The sequence below is a fragment of the Oryza glaberrima genome, chromosome 9 (genome assembly GCF_000147395.1).
Source record: "Oryza glaberrima chromosome 9, OglaRS2, whole genome shotgun sequence".
NCBI classification, from domain to species: domain Eukaryota; kingdom Viridiplantae; phylum Streptophyta; class Magnoliopsida; order Poales; family Poaceae; genus Oryza; species Oryza glaberrima.
In genome coordinates this window covers 20,907,961-20,922,942 of record NC_068334.1, presented here as the reverse complement: position 1 = coordinate 20,922,942, position 14,982 = coordinate 20,907,961, and positions in this window count along the sequence as shown.

Genomic DNA, 14,982 nt, shown 5'->3' with positions numbered 1-14,982 from the left:
ATATCAGCATAAATATAATAATTTATATATCCTGTTTAATTGACTTTTGGTTATTAGTTATTAGGATAAAAATATAAATATGCTTATACAAATCCACACTAGTATATTGTCATAATAAGTACTTAAAAATTGAATTTATATAAAAAAATACTCCAAATAATTAAGTTGTCACATAACTTCTTAATTTATTGTATCAAAACCGTACATGTCTTGCAAGTTATCGCATTTATATGATCACTTATAAAGTTCTATACTAAATTGCACATATATGCTAAGTTGTTATACTAAAACGCTCATCTCTCAAGTTATTGCACTAAATTGCACCCACCCGCCAAGTTAATGCACCGTGGGTGCAATTTACTCTTTTCTCATATAATAACATGTATATTTTCACATTTATTATTAAAATATATTAAAATACAATATAGTTTTAAATTATGTAGATCAAACTAACCAATGTGTAATATTTATAATGTATTGTATATACGTTATAGTTATTAATTATTTTTTAATTCTAAATTTTATTTATTTTAAAATTGCATTCCTACATGGACTCTAGACTTCTTTTTCAATATTCCTTTTTTTTCAAAGTTCTGTTATTTATAAATTTTATTCCCATATGAACTCTAAACCTTTCTTTCAATATTCCTTATTTTTAAATCTTGAATTTTAGTAATTTCTAAATTGTATTAATATATGGACTATAGACTCATTTTCCAATATTACTTTTTTTTAGTTTCGAATTTTTGTTATTTGTAAATTGTATTTCTATATAGACTTTACACTCTTAATATCGTTTTGTGGAGTGAGTGAAAGCTTCTCCTTGTACAATATGTTATAGGAGGGTGAAATTGATCAATTATTTTGTTCTCTCAGAGCAAAGCAATATATTTGGATGCTACATGGTTTTCTTGCGAGGAAATTTGAGTGCTAGAATAAATCCTTTTATATACATGCTAAAATGAAACCAAGCATGAACTTTAATGAAACCCCTGTTGGACATTTTTTCCGCCTTTAACCCTGTATTTCTCTTCTTTAGCACTCTTGATAATTGCAGAATCTGTTTTCAGGACCATGCATGTCATGGATAATTGTACTGTTCAGTTAATGCAAAGAAGCCATAGAGAATATAGGCGCTAATTTTAAGTATTCACTACCTGTCTTGACACTACGTTATTAGTACTATTTACATGTTTCTGCGCTGTTTTTTTGTATGAGGCTGACAGCACTGTAATTTCAGATGTTCTAGTCAAAGACTTGGAACCTCCATTATCTCTTCAGCCGGAACGAGATCCTCTGACTTAGCTCGTTCTAAGTCAGAGAGCTACAGTAGTCTGACGTAGATATTTTCAGCTGTCCGATCCACAACGAACACACGAGATTAATCGCTACTGTTTAGCACTGTTGCTACAGTGCTACGTCCGAGGTCTGTAGCACAAGACACAGATTACTGTGCGCCTCTGACTTAGAACGAGCTAAATCAGAGGAGCCGGTCCCCTCTTCAGCCCTGCACAACAGCTGTTATTCTTGTCTGTACACTTCTCATCCTTGTTTGTACTATTTTTGTTTTCGTATTGTTTGACTAACTGTCATGGTCAAATAAATGTCAGTAGTTTTTAAGGGTGGTCATTTGCCAGAAACATCAATTTTTGTAAAGTATCAAGGGCTTTGACCAAAGCTTCTATAACCACTGTCATCTAAGTCTGACTGATGCTAACATAGAACCATGCAATTTTAACATGCTATCGATTTAAGCAGCCAGACTGAGCTCATCTATAATTGTTACATGATTTCCTTCTTTAGGTTGCAAGTGCAGGACAGGATGCTGACCATATTACTGCGATGGAGCTCCTTAGTGAAGTGAGATCTGCTGGTAAGCTGACTGCATCAATATTTTTGAAGCCCTTTTGTTTTTGTTTTGAGGGACAAAGGCAACAATTAGAGGTGGCTGGTGGGATGCTTATTTTTGTAGAAGTTGATTTTATTTTCTTGGTCTATGAGTTACTTCCTGTCACCTACTTAAAAGTGTATGACTGTATATTAAGTTTAAGAGTAAAGTCTATCACCGGTCCCTAAACTTGTACCGCTGTGTTATTCTGGTCCCTAAACTCGCAAATCGACCGTTCAGGTCCTTAAACTTGTTCGACTGTGTCATCCCGGTCCCTGAATTTGCAGATCACTCATTTATGTCCTCCAACTTGTTTAGTTGTGTCACCCGGTTCTTAAACAGGACGGTCTAAAAACTTTATATCAAAAAATAATTCATAACTTTTTCATGTGAACTCTAATGAAGACAAACTTTATATTAAAATTGTAGTCCTCGACGCGACCTACAACTTTGTAGTTGAAAAGTTTTTGAATTAAAACTGTTTAGGGTCCCAAAATATTGTTGCATATTTATAGATTTTGAAATTTTAATTTTAAAATTACATTTTGGGACAAAAAATGAATTAAAATTAAAAAAAATCAACTACAAAGTTGTAGATTGCGTCGAGGGCTACAAGTTTGATATAAAGTTTGTCTTCATTAGAGTTCACATGAAAAAGTTTTGAATTATTTTAAATATAGAGTCTTTAGACCGTCCTATTTGATCCAGATGATATTCAAATCCAAGTTTAGAGACCGGGGTGATACAACTGGACAAGTTGGAGGACCTAAATGAGTGATCTGCAAGTTTAGGGACCGGGATGACACAGTCGAACAAGTTTGAGGACATGAAGGGTCGATTTGCGAGTTTAGGGACCAGGATGACACAGCGGTACAAGTTTAGGAACCGGTGATGGACTTTACTCTAAGTTTAAGATTATCTTTTTGTATGCCTCTTACAACCAATTATATTGTTCTGCAGGCAGGTGATTCAATTGGCAAACTTCAAATGTGCTCAAACTTTCATATCGGTAAGACGGTAATCCATGTTACCTACAGTTTTTTTTCACTTCAAGTATGTAACTTAATTTTCCACTAGAGCATAAATATAATACAAATATATATCATTGAGCAGATAAGCTTTTCACTTCTTGCAGAATGAACCTTATGTTCTTTGCTTCATTGTGGATCTTGGTTGAGTAAATCATTTTGCACATTTTGCGCCTAGGTAGAATCAGGGTAAAATTAGGAAGATTGTGTAGTAGTTATGATATATTCTTTGTACCACAGATCATACATCTTGCGATCAAGAATTGCAAAGTGTCATTGCTCTGTTCGCACATCTGTATATGTTTAGCCCTATTAGGGGGGTGCCGATGTGTTGATGGGTGCTGGTTGAAGCCTCTCCATAAACTAAGATAACCACTAAGATTTCTGACCTCTCTTGAATCTAGTTGGCGTTCTAAGGTAACTGAGTTCTTGTGCAAACCTCACAAGTCATGATTCAATAAAGCTGAAGAATATTGAAGTTTCTTATTTCAAAGAGGATTTGAGGAATCATTTGCCTCTTGGTACATGTAATTATCAAGTGTTGTGTTAAAAAAAAATTGTCCACTCCTTTCCACCAAGATTAGAAATGATGTCACAAAACAAATTTGATAATATTTGGGCAATTTATAATGTTCCCTTTGTCCACAAATATAAGCATTTGAAATTTCTCCACAAATATAAGCATTCCAGAGTACTACTTGTCTCATCAACCACCTCCCATTCAAATTTCTTCATGTCCTACCCACATTCAACATCTCACCCTCATCCATTCTTTACTTCGATCAATTATAGATTGAATCCTTTTTATAAGCAAATACCGCTTCGTTACTGGTCCCTCATTTAATGAGGGTCACCAAAGTCCTCTACTCAATCTTAATTTCTGGTAAACAACCTAGAAGTGCTTGTAATCGTGGATGGAGGGAGTAACATTTAGTACTATAATTTTTACACAACTTAAAAGTCAAGCGGATGAAATCATGGGCTGGCCTTATTATTAGCCAAGTGATTTATTTATTTTCAGTGCAATTTCAACACACAATCAAACATACTGTCATTAGCCAAACCCCATGACAAACGACATCCAGAATGGACTTGGTGCTGGTTATAACATACAACCAATCTGCACTTGGTAGGAACAGGAAACCCCTGACACAGACAACTCTAACCGCTACTCAGAAGTTACGGGGAAGCCAGAGTTGGATTTGGTGCTGGTTATAACATCCAGTCTGAAATTAAATAATCTGTTTCCCACTGTCAGTTTCTTCATAGTGGAATAAGGTGCACATGATCTTCTAATTTAAACTTTTAATCATTCATTCATGCTCACCACTTTTTACCGAAAGAAACAGGAAATGAGTTTTAGTCTTATGTTAATATCCTCATATACTCCATCCGTCCCATAATATAAGAGATTTAGGGTGGTTGTGATATATCACGGTACTACGAATCTAGAGATGAGGATGTATCACATCCATTCTAAATCCCTTATATCATAGGACGGAGGGAGTACAGATTACGTGTGCAAAAAATCACAATATGCTTTACATTTATACCTCTGAAAAAAAAAATGTTGCTGTAACCAACAAATTTCAGATTTCAGAACCAATTCGGAGATGCAGGACAGACGCGTTTCTCTGGGCTGAAAAACTCAAGACTGAAGACCGGTATATGGCTTGGCAAAATATCTTCTCCTCTGCTTTGTATAATGCCTTTAACATTTGTACCCCCTCTGTACCAACATCTTTTGAGCAATATAAATTCAGGCGGGGAACCTCTCCCCACCGCTGTGATTTGTTTAAAAAAAAAAAGAATTGTCTGGCCAGCTAACCTGCATAGAATGATAGCTTGTACATAATTTGGTAGCTACCTGTTGATTGTTAAAATTTATTTCTTATAATTAATGTGAGAGTTGTTGGAATTAATGAATGGGCCTTAGCCCACTCGAAGATTAATTCTTTGGAAAATCACAAAAGCCCACCTCATGGGATGGCATGCATGTGGAGTTTAGTACCACCTTGCTTATTCTAGGAGAGGGGGACCTCCTTAAAAGGGAGGATGCCCTCCTAGCCACTTGAAGCATGTGTGGTGGAGAGAAGAGGGGAAACACACGCGCGCGCTCGCTCACCTCGCCGAATGGTCCGAAAAATTGGCTCGCCGAATGGTCCGAAAAATTGGCTTCTCACCCTTGCGCAGATGCAGCCTCCTTTTGCAGTTTTGTTTTGCTGCAAATTCGGATTCGTTTTTGTTTTGGAAACGTTCCGAAAAATTCGGTGCGTGCAAATGGCGTGGAGTCCGGATAAGTTACGCGCGACTTATCCGGTTCGGTTACGCGCAGTAGAGATCGTGCGGGCGCCCTGATCAAGCGACCCTTCTCTATATAAACCGACCTGCCGTCTTCACGGAACACACGTGAAATCAATCTAGGGTTTGCCTCCTACTCTGTACTGCACCGTCGCTCGTAGACTACTCCGTCTCGCTCGCCGGCGTGCACCGGCGATCGGGAGAGCAGGTCTCCGGAACCTCTGCCTTCGATGTCCTACACCGGGAGAAGGCGGCAATAAGGTTTTTGGGAAGCGCTTCGCGCGACTGCTCCCTGTTCGTTCGCGACGGCTCGCCTTCCTCTTCGCTCGCGTGTTTCGTGCCTTCGTAGACGCCTGCGAAAAGTTTCGACCAAGCAGCCGGTCTTTCCGTCACCTCGGTACGTGTTCAATATGTTGCGCATATTTGATCTGTTCATGTTATACTGTGTAGCTTACATGTGTAGATCTAATGATGCGTTCATGCTAGTTTTCATCTGTAATGTCATGATTTATTTATGGAATAGATTAAATCATTATATGCCTATAATCTCAACAATCCAAAAACCTTATTATAGGCACTGTGATTTTACTATGGCTGGTTTTGCCGATGCACTGAGGCCGGATAAATTCACCGGTGCGCATTTTAAGAGATGGCAGATCAGGGTCACTCTGTGGCTGACAGCTATGAAATGCTTCTGGGTGAGTACTGGCAAACCTGAAGGAGTTCTTACTGCTGAACAGCAGAAGCAATTCGAGGAAGCCACTACTCTCTTTGTGGGATGCATTCTTAGCGTTCTTGGCGATCGTCTGGTCGAGGTGTATATGCATATGACCGACGCTAAGGAGTTGTGGGATGCACTGGATACTAAATTCGGTGCTACTGATGCTAGCAATGATCTGTATATCATGGAGCAGTTTCATGACTACAAGATGGCTGACAACCGTTCTGTGGTCGAACAGGCTCATAAGATACAAACCATGGCTAAGGAACTCGAACTCCTTAAGTGTGTCTTACCCGACAAATTTGTGGCCGGGTGCATTATTGCGAAATTACCTCCATCTTGGAGAAGTTTCGGTACTGCACTCAAACACAAGAGACAGGAATACTCCGTTGAGGGGTTGATAGCGTCTCTTGATGTTGAGGAGAAAGCTCGGGAAAAGGATGCCGCGTCTAAGGGCGATGGTGGGCAGTCCAGTGCCAATGTTGTGCACAAGGCCCAGAACAAGAGCAAGGGAAAATACAAAGCTCAGCAGACCACCAACTTCAAGAAGCAGAAGAAGAACAACAACAATCCTAATCAGGATGAGAGGACTTGCTTTGTGTGTGGCCAAGTTGGTCATCTGGCTAGGAAGTGTCCACAGCGCAAGGGGATGAAGGCACCTGCAGGGCAGACTTCTAAGTCTGCTAATGTGACTATTGGCAACACTGGAGATGGAAGCGGGTATGGTAATCTACCTACTGTTTTTTCAGTTAATCAGTCTACTAATTGGTGGGTTGACACTGGGGCCAATGTACATGTTTGTGCTGACATCTCATTGTTTTCTTCTTATCAGGTCGCACGGGGTTCCACCGTCCTAATGGGGAATGGGTCACATGCTTCTGTTCATGGTGTTGGCACGGTAGATCTGAAGTTTACTTCGGGAAAGATCGTGCAGCTGAAGAACGTGCAGCATGTCCCTTCTATCGACAGGAATCTTGTTAGTGGCTCCCGTCTGACTAGAGACGGATTTAAGTTGGTTTTTGAGTCTAATAAAGTAGTCGTGTCTAAACATGGATATTTATTGGTAAAGGTTATGAGTGCGGAGGCCTGTTCCGCTTTTCCCTTTCTGATTTCTGCAATAAGTCTGTGAACCATATTTGTGGCAGTGTGGATGATGAGGCTAATGTTTGGCACTCACGTTTATGTCATATTAATTTTGGCTTGATGTCTCGGCTTTCCAGCATGTGTTTAATTCCTAAGTTTTTCATTGTCAAAGGTTCTAAGTGCCATAGTTGTGTGCAATCGAAGCAACCTCGCAAGCCTCACAAGGCTGCCGAGGAGAGAAACTTGGCACCACTAGAACTCCTACATTCAGATCTTTGTGAAATGAATGGGGTGTTGACGAAGGGTGGAAAACGATATTTCATGACGTTGATTGATGATGCTACTAAATTTTGCTATGTGTATTTGTTGAAAACGAAAGACGAGGCTCTAGACTATTTTAAAATTTATAAGGCAGAAGTTGAAAATTAACTTGACAGAAAGATAAAAAGGCTTAGGTCTGATCGTGGTGGAGAGTTTTTCTCGAACGAGTTTGACTTATTCTGTGAGGAACATGGCATCATACATGAGAGGACGCCTCCCTATTCTCCCGAGTCTAAGGGGATTGCTGAAAGGAAGAACCGCACACTGACTGACTTGGTGAATGCCATGTTGGACACCGCGGGACTGCCTAAGGCATGGTGGGGGGAGGCATTGTTGACCTCAAATCATGTGTTAAACAGAGTTCCTAACAGAAATAAGGACAAAACACCATATGAGATATGGATTGGGAGAAAACCATCACTTTCTTATTTGCGCACATGGGGGTGCTTGGCGAAAGTCAATGTACCAATAACGAAAAAGCGCAAACTTGGACCCAAGACTGTGGACTGTGTCTTTCTGGGATATGCTCATCATAGCATTGCCTATAGATTTTTAATAGTTAAATCCGAGGTACCGGACATGCATGTTGGTACAATTATGGAATCTCGTGATGCTACCTTCTTTGAGAGCTTTTTCCCAATGAAGGATACACATAGTGGTTCGAACCAACCCTATGAAATAATTCCCAGTTCAATCACACAACCAGAACAAACTGAACATACACATGAACATGTCTCTGAGGAGGATGTCAATGAAGCTCCTCGAAGGAGTAAGAGACAAAGGACGGCTAACTCTTTTGGTGATGATTTCACTGTGTACCTCGTGGATGACACTCCTAAGACAATTTCAGAAGCATATGCATCTCCTGATGCAGACTACTGGAAGGAGGCTGTCCGTAGTGAAATGGATTCCATTATCGCTAACGGGACTTGGGAGGTGACAGAGCGACCCTATGGGTGTAAACCTGTGGGGTGCAAGTGGGTGTTCAAGAAGAAGCTTAGGCCTGACGGTACTATTAAAAAGTACAAGGCTCGGCTTGTTGCTAAGGGCTATACTCAGAAAGAAGGCGAAGATTTCTTTGACACTTACTCACCTGTTGCTAGATTGACCACAATTCGTGTGCTACTTTCCCTAGCAGCCTCACATGGTCTTCTCGTTCATCAAATGGACGTTAAGACAGCTTTTCTTAATGGAGAGCTGGATGAGGAGATCTATATGGATCAACCTGATGGGTTTATAGTTGAAGGTCAAGAAGGCAAAGTGTGCAAATTGTTGAAGTCTTTGTATGGTCTGAAACAAGCTCCTAAGCAATGGCACGAGAAATTTGACAAAACATTGACATCTGCAGGCTTTGCACTCAATGAGGCAGATAAATGTGTGTACTATCGCCATGGTGGGGGTGAGGGAGTTATTTTGTGCTTGTATGTTGACGACATACTGATATTTGGGACAAACCTTGAGGTGATAAATGAGGTTAAATTATTCTTGTCTCAAAATTTTGATATGAAGGATTTGGGAGTAGCTGATGTTATCTTAAACATTAAGTTAATTAGAGGTGAGAATGGGATTACACTCTTGCAGTCTCATTATGTGGAGAAGATTTTGAATCGCTTTGGCTACATTGATAGTAAGCCTTCTCCAACACCTTATGATCCTAGCTTATTGCTTCGCAAGAACAAGAGAATTGCTAGGAATCAACTGGAATACTCCCAAATCATTGGCTCGTTGATGTACCTGGCTAGTGCAACTAGGCCTGATATCTCCTTTGCTGTGAGCAAGTTGAGCCGATTTACCTCTAATCCAGGAGATGATCACTGGCGTGCGCTTGAGCGAGTAATGCGCTATCTGAAAGGTACTGTGGAATTGGGGCTTCACTATACTGGGTATCCTGCGGTACTAGAGGGTTATAGTGATTCTAACTGGATCTCTGATGTGGATGAGATCAAAGCCACTAGTGGATATATCTTCACACTGGGTGGTGGTGCTGTTTCATGGAGGTCTTGCAAACAGACCATTTTGACGAGGTCAACCATGGAAGCAGAGCTGACGGCACTGGATACTGCTACTGTTGAGGCAGAATGGCTGCGTGATCTATTAATGGATCTGCCTATTGTTGAAAAACCAGTGCCGGCTATCCTTATGAACTGTGACAATCAAACGGTAATTGTCAAAGTGAATAGTTCTAAGGATAATATGAAATCGTCTAGACATGTGAAAAGACGATTGAAGTCTGTCAGGAAATTAAGAAACTCCGGAGTTATAACGTTGGATTACATCCAAACAGCGAGAAACCTGGCAGATCCCTTCACGAAGGGACTATCACGAAATGTGATAGACAATGCATCGAAGGAGATGGGTTTGAGACCTATGTGAGTTATACTATGGTGGTAACCCAGTCTATGTGATCGGAGATCCCGTGAATTAGATCCTGGGAAGAACAAATCATTAGTAAACTAGAGGAGAGTACCAATATATACCCTCTCCAAGTGAAGATGCATGTACTCTCGTGAGCTGCAAGGCAGGTTGGCTATGCCTTAAGATGTTGTCCTGCGGAGCATTCTTGAAAGAACTCACCTTTGTGAGCTTGACTGTTGGTCGCAGTCTATGAAGATTTTGGGTGAATCTTCTAGGAAGCTTACTAAAGACCTAGGAGTATGACTTATACGCTCCACCCGAGGGGTAGTCTACAGACGGTCTAGTACCAGATAAGACTTTGAGTGAAACTTGCTTGCACAAGACTTGCAATTCAAGGCGTAGTCCATTGTTCAAGTTGTGAGTAAGTGTAGCTTGGAGTTCTAGGTGGATGTTCAACCTTAATCGGTCTCCATCGAACCGCTGGTATCTAAACAGTACATTGGAAAAGGCAAATCTCAGTGGGATTTTGAGATTTGGTGGGGGATTGTTGGAATTAATGAATGGGCCTTAGCCCACTCGAAGATTAATTCTTTGAAAAATCACAAAAGCCCACCTCATGGGATGGCATGCATGTGGAGTTTAGTACCACCTTGCTTATTCTAGGAGAGGGGGACCTCCTTAAAAGGGAGGATGCCCTCCTAGCCACTTGAAGCATGTGTGGTGGAGAGAAGAGGGGAAACACACGCGCGCGCTCGCTCGCCTCGCCTCGCCTGGCATGGGCAGGGCAGGGCAGGCGGCGCGCGTGCACGACGTACGCGTCGAATGGTCCGAAAAATTGGCTTCTCACCCTTGCGCAGATGCAGCCTCCTTTTGCAGTTTTGTTTTGCTGCAAATTCGGATTCGTTTTTGTTTTGGAAACGTTCCGAAAAATTCGGTGCGTGCAAACGGCGTGGAGTCCGGCTAAGTTACGCGCGACTTATCCGGTTCGGTTACGCGCAGTAGAGATCGTGCGGGCGCCCTGATCAAGCGACCCTTCTCTATATAAACCGACCTGCCGTCTTCACGGAACACACGCGAAATCAATCTAGGGTTTGCCTCCTACTCTGTACTGCACCGTCGCTCGTAGACTACTCCATCTCGCTCGCCGGCGTGCACCGGCGATCGGGAGAGCAGGTCTCCGGAACCTCTGCCTTCGACGTCCTACACCGGGAGAAGGCGGCAATAAGGTTTTTGGGAAGCGCTTCGCGCGACTGCTCCCTGTTCGTTCGCGACGGCTCGCCTTCCTCTTCGCTCGCGTGTTTCGTGCCTTCGTAGACGCCTGCGAAAAGTTTCGACCAAGCAGCCGGTCTTTCCGTCACCTCGGTACGTGTTCAATATGTTGCGCATATTTGATCTGTTCATGTTATACTGTGTAGCTTACATGTGTAGATCTAATGATGCGTTCTTTTTCATCTGTAATGTCATGATTTATTTATGGAATAGATTAAATCATTATATGCCTATAATCTCAACAAGAGTAAATTTCACTTTGAAGTAGTTTTTATTACCCTGTTGCTGTTTTGGCTATGTTTTGCAAAACTTATCACTTTACACCGGTTTTTGTTATTAAATAGTTGCAACTTGGACCGGTGGCCAACTGCCAGTGAGAAGCAAAGGAGAAAAAGATCCAGGGCCACGGCGAGGAAAATGGAGAGAAGAGATTAGGCTGGTGATGTGTGCTAGTTCCCAATTAATCGGCAGCGGTGACACCGTGGAGAAGGAAACCATGGATAAGTTGTCACCTAGTATAAAAAACAATGTGGCAAGTGAATAAATGAGAAAAAAGAAGGAAACTATATCTTGCATGAGACATGGTTTCTACCCAACATGCAAGACATCATGTGAGATAAGTAGCATTAAATTGAAGTATGGAATAGTGGTGTTTGCATTAGAAGAGTAGTGTCTAGTACTAGTTTCTTGATGATGCGAAATTTATGAAAACTATGTCCAGTGTTATAGGTTGGAACTGTCCTAATGGAATTTTAATTAAGGAATCGTTTGTCTTGTTCATGATGATTGAGTGGAGGGCTCGAGGCGGAGAGGCTCCTCTGACGTACTGCCTTCTGGCGTGCGTGGCTGACATGTGGATCCACTAGCTATGGGCTCCATATATCATCCTCTTAAAATTAGGGGTAATACATTAGAGGATCACGTTCCGCTGGGGGCCGCGGAGGCCGGGTCAGGTGCTTGCCGCCATGCCGAAGCTCGTGCATCAATCTGCAGCTGCACGTGAGCATCTTGGATTCTTGGTAGCTTTGCCAAACAGAGGTTGATGATGAAGAACTTGATGTCGAGCTAGAGCTGAGGCATGGGCAACGGGCCAACGGCGGCGACTAGTGCTGCGAAAGATGACAACGATAGGGTGCGGTTTTGCAGAAAGTTTGGGCGAGACGGTTTTCTGGGTGACCGGTGAGGCCGTACGAGGCGCCAGGCGGGGAAGAAGATCTGGCAGCGGCTTGGTGTTGACGCATTGTTAAGAGCAAAGTATAATACTAGGCTATAAACCGGATAAATGTTGAGGTGGAAAAGAGAAGAGAGGAGAGAGAGGAGAAGCAGACTGTAAACTTATGGCCGGCTTGGATACAATAACCAAAAAACTCTGTGAGATGGATAAGTGAATCCTATATTAATTGTAAAGAGCTAACTATTATATGGGTAGACTGATAGAAGACTACAAAGAACCTTAGAGCAAATTTAATAGTATAGCCAACTACTAGCTCTAATTCATCTATAGCCAATCTAATAGTTCATTCATACAATAGTTACATACTACACTATTAATATCTGGTCCCACCTGTCATATACACACTGTATCTTGGAGTCCGTGCTGTAGCTGGCTACAAATCTGTAGCCCGCTGCCATTCTCTCTCCTTATTTATCTCCTTAAAATATGTTTGCAGCTGGCTTATAGCCTGCTATTGTACTGCTCTTATAGCTAACAGGCCGGCTATATTATTAGCCTTCTCTAAACTGATGGAGCAAGAACAGGATCCAAAATAAATCAAAGGCAATAAATGGTGGTGTTCTAAAGTGAAAGTTACGTAAAAAAAAAAGTGGCCAATTATGCAATTCACTCTTAATGTGGCCAATTATACATCCAAGGAGAGTAAGCAACAATGTTGAAATATATTCATAATACAGCGATCAGAACGACAAACACTACATATATAAGAGACAGACCCTTGGAGATTTATGACCCTTGAAAATTACAAAGTAGCACAGAGGTTCAGGTTACAAGCAAAGAAATGGAAACAGAATTACAGCTGCAGGAAAAGCTAAAAACAATTCATGAGGGTTTAAAGGCTAAGCTGCGCATATCAATAGCTTGCTTGATAAAATAAGATACTTCAATCTCTGAACAGGAAGAGTTTTGGAAAATTCTTCTATTTCTTTCCAACCAAATATTCCACCAATTAGTTAGAAGAGTTCCTCTGACATTTATGGCCTTTTAACACTAATGTTTCTTGAGATATCCACAATGCATGTGACACGTAAACTCCAAAACTTGAAGGATTCTAATTTAGTTGCATTCATTCAAAATATAGAGAGCTCAGGCCTGATATCGAATAGTACTCTCCTAGTGTCCTTGAAGTTTAGTGTCTTCATTACAAACTACTCCCTCCGTCTTAAAATATAAATATTTTTATCTAACAATTATTTTTAGCTATGAATAGTTATGAATAGCTAAAAATGCTAATATTTTAGGACGGAGGTAGTAGCTATAATGGGGTCGAATTTGAACATAATTCTTTTTGCTGTGTACTTTCAACTTCTTTTGTAACAATTGTGCTTTGCGTCTCAAGCGGTCATTTATGTAACATCTTTTGGCTATGATGTTGAAAGTTTTATATGAGAACATAAGTATGGCCACAAGGAGGCGACGGCACATTAGATGGTTAGTCACATCCAAAAGGACTTAGGTTGGCGGAGTATAACTGGCGCTAAACATATCGGGGGAATGTTACCATGAGGAGTTAGGAGAGCTACGTGCAAGCTTATTTGCATGTAGACATGTACAATTCTTTTCTTTTTTTGCTTGCTTTTCTGGCTCTTGGCTTTTTTTATATTAACCCCCTTCTATCAATATAACGCCAGTTAATTCTGACCATTAGGGGATCTACGAGGTGGTCTTGGGACCGCATAAAAAGTAGTGATCGAATCCCATATATAAATATATCAGAGCGAGTTCAATAGTATAGCCAACTGTTGGCTCAAAATCATCTATAGCTAATCTAATAGCCTATTCATACAATAGTTACCTATAAAAATATACTACATCATTAATACCCGGTCCTACTCACACACATAACGTCTTAAAATCCGTGTTACAGCCAGCTAGAAATCTATAGCCCGCTTTCTTCTCTCTTCTTTTTTCTTCTCTATATGTGGTTATAGCTGGCTTAGAGCAAGATCAATAGTATAGCCTACGGTTGGCTCCAAAAACATCCACATCAGCGATACAATTAACTAGTAAAGATAACATGCACAGTAATGAGCTATTAGCTATTCTATCCATAAAATTGCATGTATTACTTTTCGATATTTTAATCTACTTTTTTAGCTGCTGACAGACCTCTGTTTTTGCATGGTTTCACATGGACCCCACCTCACAACCATGTGGCCAGTAGAAACTCATCCGGAGCTGCTTTGCATGCGTTGGAGCCCGTGTGTCGTCGGCGATAAATTAGTCGCCCACTTTCACTCTCTCTCCACTGATTTCTTCTCCTGATCATAACTTTTGCCACCGTGTATAGATTATCGCCCGCTTAGAGCATGTACAATAGCAGGCTATAAGACAGCTGCAAATATATTTTAAGAAGATAAATAAGGAGAGAGAAGAGCAGCGGGCTACAGATTTGTAGCCAGCTATAGCACAGACTCCAAGACGCAGTGTGTGTGATAGGTGGGACTAGGTATTAATAGTGTAGTATATAACTATTGTATGAATGAGTTATTAGATTGGCTATAAATGAATTGGAGCTAGTAGTTAGCTATACTATTAAACTTGCTCCTAAACAACTACCTGCTCTTAGAGCATCTCCAGTAAAGCCCCTAAACATAGACCTTAAACAACTTTGAGAGGTTGAGACTAAAAAATAAAGTCCAACAGAGCCCTTACTTAAGACCCCAAAATAGGAAGGCTCCCAAATTCCCTCCCACAGCCCCTAGGCCTGGGGGCTCTATCCTCAGCCCCTATCCAGTTTTCTTTGACGCGAGGGGATGTTTCCACGACGCGTGCTCCTTCC